This window comes from Staurois parvus, unplaced genomic scaffold (genome assembly GCF_062004578.1).
Source record: "Staurois parvus isolate SC_StPar_1 unplaced genomic scaffold, SC_StPar_1.0 ptg002896l, whole genome shotgun sequence".
In the NCBI taxonomy this organism is placed as follows: Eukaryota; Metazoa; Chordata; class Amphibia; order Anura; family Ranidae; genus Staurois; species Staurois parvus.
Genome location: NW_028320692.1, coordinates 34,175 through 42,397, shown reverse-complemented (window position 1 = coordinate 42,397; position 8,223 = coordinate 34,175). Strand labels below are relative to the sequence as shown.

At 52.1% G+C, this 8,223-nt stretch overlaps 1 long non-coding RNA gene across 1 annotated transcript; it reads left to right on the top strand.

Moving 5' to 3' along the window:
• Window positions 1–283: 283 nt before the first annotated feature.
• Window positions 284–8,223, top strand: LOC149428951 (uncharacterized). The gene is made up of 2 exons (XR_016310658.1): window positions 284–480; window positions 7,981–8,223. It is a non-coding gene; the product is annotated as an uncharacterized LOC149428951 (long non-coding RNA).

Below are 8,223 nucleotides of genomic sequence, written 5' to 3'. Positions count from 1 at the left end.
CTGTAGGCAGGAAGGGGGTAGAAGTGTCCTGTAGGCAGGAAGGGGGTAGAAGTGCCCGGTAGGCAGGAAGGGGGTAGAAGTGCGCTGTAGGCAGGAAGGGGGTAGAAGTGCCCGGCAGGCGAGGGGTTAAAGAACATAGGTTGCACATGATATAAAGTACATGGATGATAATGAACATCCCAGAAAGCATAATGGGGTCAAAGGCCAGGGGGTGAGATCAGAGGCAAGCGACTGCACCCATTACACAGATCCCCCCCTTCCCCCCCCCCCCCCCCCCCCCCCGCCTGAAGCTGCAGAATAACTGATGGGTTTTATGTCTTTCATGCAGTTGCTGCTTTACAAATAATGATTTCATATTCTGTGACCAGAAACCTCAGACAGGAGAGGGGACCAGCGAGACGGCAACAGAGGAACCAATCGGGGCAGAGCACGCAGAACCTCCAAATACACAAGATGGCAGCACCAGAAGTGTCCTCCCAGGTATATAACGTGCCGTCCTCGGGGATAATCTATATGTTGGATACATGTGAACGTTCTACAGTGCAGGAAATGTGTATTTGCTCCCCCCTGATGGTGAATGTTCGCCCCTCACACAGAAACGATCGGTCTAACAATGGAATGTTCGCCCCTCACATAGAAATGATCGGTCTAACAATGGAATGTTCGCCCCTCACACAGAAATGATCGGTCTAACAATGGAATGTTCGCCCCTCACACAGAAATGATCGGTCTAACAATGGAATGTTCGCCCCTCACACAGAAATGATCGGTCAAACAATGGAATGTTCGCCCCTCACACAGAAACGATCGGTCTAACAATGGAATGTTCGATGTAACACTGAGAGACAGAATACAACAACAAATTCAGCAGAAATGCATCTAACAAATGATGACGGATCTGCATGTTCATGAGGGAAAGAAGGATTTGATCCCCTTCACAAAACATGACTTAGTAATTGGTGGCCAATCCCTTGTTGGCAATCACAGAGGTCAGACGTTTCCTGGAGTTGGCCCCCAGGTTCGCACACATCTCAGGAGGGATTTTGGCCCACTCCTCTTGGCAGATCCTCTCCAAGTCATTAAGGTTTGGTGGCTGACGTTTGGCAACTCGAACTTTCAGCTCCCTCCACAGATTTTCAATCGGATGAAGGTCTGGAGACTGGCTAGGCCACTCCAGGCCCTTAATGTGCTTCTTCTTGAGCCGCTCCTTTGTTGCCTTGGCCGTGTGTTTTGGGTCCTTGTCATGCTGGAACACCCATCCACCACCCATTTTCAATGCCCTGGCTGAGGGAAGACGGTTCTCCCCCAAGATTTGAGGGTACATTGCCCCGTCCATCGTCCCTTTGATGCGATGCAGTTGTCCTGTCCCCTTAGCAGAAAAACAACCCCAAAGCAGAATGTTTCCACCACCATGTTTCACAGTTGGGATGGTGTTCTTGGGGTCATAGGCAGCATTCCTCCTCCTCCAAACACGGCAAGTTGAGTTGATGCCAAAGAGCTGGATTTTGGTCTCCTCTGACCACAACACTTCCCACCAGTCCTCCTCTCATCATTCAGATGTTCAGTGGCAGACTTCAGACGGGCCTGGACATGGGCTTTCTTGAGCAGAGGGACCGTGCGGGCACTGCAGGATTTCAGTCCTTGTCGGCGTAGTGTGTTACCAATTGTTTTCTTGGTGACTGTGGTCCCAGCTGCCTGGAGATCATTGACAAGATCCTCACGTGTAGTTCTGGGATGATTCCTCACTGTTCTCATGATCATTGACACTCCACGAGGGGAGATCTTGCATGGTGCACCAGACCTAGGGAGACTGACACTTGTTTTGTGTTTCTTCCATTTGTGAATGATTGCACCAACTGTTGTCACCTTCTCACCAAGCTGCTTGGCCATAGTTTGGTAGCCCAGTCCAGCCTTGTGTAGGTCTACCATCTTGTCCCTGACATCCTTGGACAGCTCTTTGGTCTTTGCCATGGTGGAGAGTTTGGAATCTGATGGTTTGATTGCTCCTGTGGACAGGTGTCTTTTATACAGGTAACACAATGAGATTAGCAGCACTCCCTTTAAGAGACTGCTTCTAATCTCAGCTTGTTACCTGTATGAGAGACACCTGGGAGCCAGAAATCCTGCTGAATGATAGGGGACCAAATCCTTCTTTCCCTCATGAACATGCAGATCCGTCATCATTTGTTAGACGCATTTCTGCTGAATTTGTTGTTGTATTTTGTCTCTCAGTGTTACACCGAACATTCCATTGTTAGACCGATCATTTCTGTGTGAGGGGCGAATATTCCATTGTTAGACCGATCATTTCTGTGTGAGGGGCGAACATTCCATTGTTAGACCGATCGTTTCTGTGTGAGGGGCGAACATTCCATTGTTAGACCGATCATTTCTGTGTGAGGGGCGAACATTCCATTGTTAGACCGATCATTTCTGTGTGAGGGGCGAACATTCCATTGTTAGACCGATCATTTCTGTGTGAGGGGCGAACATTCCATTGTTAGACCGATCATTTCTGTGTGAGGGGCGAACATTCCATTGTTAGACCGATCATTTCTGTGTGAGGGGCCAACATTCACCATCAGAGGGGAGCAAATACACATTTCCTTCACTGTACATCCCGTCTTCTATTCCTGCTATCTGGTGTAGAAGAGTCGGATTCGTCTTGGGTAAGGCACGCTGTGGTTTCGGCTTCCCCCCGGTGACTTGGCCATTGTCGCAGGGAATTGGTGATTCCCGGGAATGGTGACGGAATGGGATATTCTCATCAATCTCTGAACACAAGTCAGTGTCCAGATGAGGTTTCTGTACAGCAAAGAAGCTGAATTTTTTTTTTCCTACATACTGGGGGAAAAAATGTTATTCAATTATTATTATTATTATCTGTATTAATTATGATGAAATCTATAACAATTAGACGTCTATAACATTTCCCCGGCCGTTGCTGACACCTTCATCGGGTTTTTAAAGGCTGCTGGTTGGGATGGACAAGGGAGGGAAAAAACTGATAGAGATAAGGATCCAGTTATCACAGACAGGAGCCCCAATCCACAGAGAGGAGGACAGTGCTGGTGTCACATACTGTGCTGGTGTCACATACTGTGCTGGTGTCACGTACTGTGCTGGTGTCACATACCGTGCTGGTGTCACATACCTCGCTGGTGTCACATACCGTGCTGGTGTCACGTACTGTGCTGGTGTCACGTACTGTGCTGGTGTCACGTACTGTGCTGGTGTCACGTACTGTGCTGGTGTCACATACCTCGCTGGTGTCACATACCGTGCTGGTGTCACATACCTCGCTGGTGTCACATACCTCGCTGGTGTCACGTACTGTGCTGGTGTCACGTACTGTGCTGGTGTCACATACTGTGCTGGTGTCACATACCTCGCTGGTGTCACATACTGTGCTGGTGTCACATACTGTGCTGGTGTCACATACTGTGCTGGTGTCACATACTGTGCTGGTGTCACATACCTCGCTGGTGTCACATACCGTGCTGGTGTCACATACTGTGCTGGTGTCACATACCTCGCTGGTGTCACATACTGTGCTGGTGTCACGTACTGTGCTGGTGTCACATACTGTGCTGGTGTCACATACTGTGCTGGTGTCACATACTGTGCTGGTGTCACGTACCGTGCTGGTGTCACATACCTCGCTGGTGAGCCTGACGGGCAGAGGAAGGTCTTGTACGGCTCCGACACGAGGGCCACTGAACGTGCAACAGCAACCAAGAGACACTACTACTTGTGGGAGGTGATGAAAATAGTTTTTTTTTTATTTTTTTACACCCATAAAGGCTGTAAGAGGAATCATTTCTCCTTCTCTCTGTCTGCATTCCTGCAGCCATTGAGAAATACTGTGTGAGCTGTGATTGGTCACAGCTTGTCACATGGTACAAGGCTGTTGTGAATGGCCCTGTACCATGTGATCTCTGTGATCATTCACAGATTTCACACGTAGTAAGTAATGATGTGAGAAGTGACATCTTGCTTACTACTCTGCATGTGATCACATGATCGGGACCTCGCAAAGAGGTCCCGTACAGCGATCGGTGTTCCACTGTGTCCGGAGGACACAGCGGGCACCGGATCGTGGTGCTGCGCGCTCCCAGGGAGTGCGCACAGCTTGAAAATGCAGGCGCCGTTTATGAACGTCCACCCGCCCCTGGACTGCCACCGTCCGCTCGTTTATATACATGGGCCGGACAGGAAGTGGTTAAAAATAATCACATTTTGTTGCTTTGCAGCCCGACATGAAGACAGACAGGTTTTGTCTTATCCAGCTGCATTTATTCAACTTATAACATCCAAGTGCCAGATGTAACACCAACATGTCAGGAAAAAAAACATTTTCAAAATTCAAAAACAGAATCACTTAATTGGAAAAAAGGACACCCCCCCTCCCAAAAATGACTTGTAAACTCAGGTGGAGGTAATCTCTTCTCCATGGCACACAAAGCCATTTGACGTTCAACTGTGGTCAGCTGTTTGATTAGCTCAGCATGAAAAGAGCTTTCCTGGAGCATTTCAGTCTCTGATAGTGCAACCGAAGCAAACAATCTACTATGGGTGGCGAGGAACTGTCAGCGGGATCTCCGGGATAAAGCTGTGGACAGGCGCAAGTCAGGAGATGGATACAAAAATATGTCAAAGACAGGGGCGGACAGACCATTTGGGAACTCGGGCACTGCCCGAGGGCCCGGGGTTAGTAGGGGGCCCCATGAGATGTCCCTGGTACCTTTTTCATAGGCTTTTTTGGGTGTGGTTTGAGTGTGGGTGAGGACGCAGGGGCGTGCTTGGAGGTATGGGGTGGGTACACTTGGAGACATGAGTCGTGCTTGGAGGTATTGGGTGGGCACACTTGGAGACACGAGTCGAGCTTGGAGGTATGGGGTGGGCACACTTGGAGACATGAGTCGTGCTTGGAGGTATTAGGTGGGCACACTTGGAGACACGAGTCGTGCTTGGAGGTATGGGGTGGGCACACTTGGAGACATGAGGAGCACCAGGGTGCATTTGGTGACATGGCTGGGTGCATTTGGCGACATGAGGCGTGCTTGGAGGTATTAGGTGGGCACACTTGGAGACATGAGTCGTGCTTGGAGGTATGGGGTGGGCACACTTGGAGACACGAGTCGTGCTTGGAGGTATTGGGTGGGCACACTTGGAGACACGAGTCGTGCTTGGAGGTATGTGGTGGGCACACTTGGAGACACAAGTCGTGCTTGGAGGTATGGGGTGGGCACACTTGGAGACACGAGTCGTGCTTGGAGGTATTGGGTGGGCACACTTGGAGACACGAGTCGTGCTTGGAGGTATGGGGTGGGCACACTTGGAAACACGAGTCGTGCTTGGAGGTATGGGGTGGGCACACTTGGAGACACGAGTCGTGCTTGGAGGTATGGGGTGGGCACACTTGGAGACACGAGTCGTGCTTGGAGGTATGGGGTGGGCACACTTGGAGACACGAGTCGAGCTTGGAGGTATGGGGTGGGCACACTTGGAGACACGAGTCGAGCTTGGAGGTATGGGGTGGGCACACTTGGAGACACGAGTCGTGCTTAGAGGTATGGGGTGGGCACACTTGGAGACACGAGTCGTGCTTGGAGGTATGTGGTGGGCACACTTGGAGACACGAGTCATGCTTGGAGGTATGGGGTGGGCACACTTGGAGACACGAGTCGTGCTTGGAGGTATTGGGTGGGCACACTTGGAGACACGAGTCGAGCTTGGAGGTATGGGGTGGGCACACTTGGAGACACGAGTCGTGCTTGGAGGTATGCGGCGGGCACACTTAGGAGACACGAGTCGTGCTTGGAGGTATTGGGTGGGCACACTTGGAGACACGAGTCGCGCTTGGAGGTATGTGGTGGGCACACTTGGAGACACGAGTCGCGCTTGGAGGTATGGGGTGGGCACACTTGGAGACACGAGTCGAGCTTGGAGGTATTGGGTGGGCACACTTGGAGACACGAGTCGCGCTTGGAGGTATGTGGTGGGAACACTTGGAGACACGAGTCGTGCTTGGAGGTATGGGGTGGGCACACTTTGAGACGCGAGTTGTGCTTGGAGGTATTAGGTGGGCACACTTGGAGACACGAGTCGAGCTTGGAGGTATGGGGTGGGCACACTTGGAGACACGAGTCGTGCTTGGAGGTATGGGGTGGGCACACTTGGAGACACGAGTCGCGCTTGGAGGTATTGGGTGGGCACACTTTGAGACACGAGTCGCGCTTGGAGGTATTGGGTGGGCACACTTGGAGACACGAGTCGTGCTTGGAGGTATTGGGTGGGCACACTTGGAGACACGAGTCGTGCTTGGAGGTATGGGGTGGGCACACTTGGAGACACGAGTCGAGCTTGGACGTATTGGGTGGGCACACTTGGAGACACGAGTCGTGCTTGGAGGTATTGGGTGGGCACACTTGGAGACACGAGTCGTGCTTGGAGGTATGGGGTGGGCACACTTGGAAACACGAGTCGTGCTTGGAGGTATGGGGTGGGCACACTTGGAGACACGAGTCGAGCTTGGAGGTATGGGGTGGGCACACTTGGAGACACGAGTCGAGCTTGGAGGTATGGGGTGGGCACACTTGGAGACACGAGTCGTGCTTAGAGGTATGGGGTGGGCACACTTGGAGACACGAGTCGTGCTTGGAGGTATGGGGTGGGCACACTTGGAGACACGAGTCGAGCTTGGAGGTATGGGGTGGGCACACTTGGAGACACGAGTCGAGCTTGGAGGTATGGGGTGGGCACACTTGGAGACACGAGTCGAGCTTGGAGGTATGGGGTGGGCACACTTGGAGACACGAGTCGTGCTTGGAGGTATGGGGTGGGCACACTTGGAGACACGAGTCGTGCTTGGAGGTATGGGGTGGGCACACTTGGAGACACGAGTCGTGCTTGGAGGTATGGGGCGGGCACACTTAGGAGACACGAGTCGTGCTTGGAGGTATTGGGCGGGCACACTTGGAGACACGAGTCGTGCTTGGAGGTATGGGGTGGGCACACTTGGAGACACGAGTCGTGCTTGGAGGTATGGGGTGGGCACACTTGGAGACACGAGTCGTGCTTGGAGGTATGGGGTGGGCACACTTGGAGACACGAGTCGAGCTTGGAGGTATGGGGTGGGCACACTTGGAGACACGAGTCGTGCTTGGAGGTATGGTGTGGGCACACTTGGAGACACGAGTCGTGCTTGGAGGTATGGGGTGGGCACACTTTGAGACACGAGTCGTGCTTGGAGGTATTGGGTGGGCACACTTGGAGACACGAGTCGTGCTTGGAGGTATGGGGTGGGCACACTTGGAGACACGAGTCGAGCTTGGAGGTATGGGGTGGGCACACATGGAGACACGAGTCGAGTTTGGGGGTATGGGGTGGGCAAACTTGGAGACAAGAGTTGTGCTTGATAGTATGGGGTGGGCACACTTTGAGACACGAGTTGTGTTTGGAGGTATTGGGTGGGCACACTTGGAGACGAGTCGTGCTTGGAGGTATGGGATGGGCACACTTGGAGACATGGGGCAGGTGAACTTGCAGACACAGGGCACACAAGCATGCATTTGGAGACATGGGGAGCGTAAGAGCGCACTTGTAGCCGCAGAGAAGGTGCACTTGGAAACATAGCACAGAGACATTGAGCCATGGCAAGGTCAGAGTACTTGGCAGGGAGGATACAGGAGGCATGCTTGAACATGCTCATTGCTTGAGCGCTGAGTCTCATGGTGCCTGGCCCTTTAACTGAGCACCAGTCCGGGGAGCTGTCTCCTGATTGGCTGTGGTGCAGACATGCCATGTGACACCTGGAAGTCCTGGTGGCCACATGCTGGACAAAACAAACCCAACACTGGAACCCAATGTTACACTAATATGCATTTCAATGGCCCCCAACTTTACAAAAGTGTCCTCTAATACCCCCCCCCCCCCCCCGGGTCACATTACTAATACTCTTATCTCTCTCTTTTTCAGCAAAAGCGAAGCAATCAGTATTTACACCTCCCCCAGGTTTGACAGACCACGGACAGTCTAATCCGGAAGACGTGGACATGTACAGCACCAGATCCTGATCCTGATCCTGATCCATGTATTGTATGGAGGAGAGTCTTTGTAGGCATCCTTCGGCCAGAACTTTATTTGTACCCGGAGTACAGAGCTCTCCAGAGACTTTACTTCTCACGTTTGCTAAATAATAAGTAAAATGTTTTCCATGGA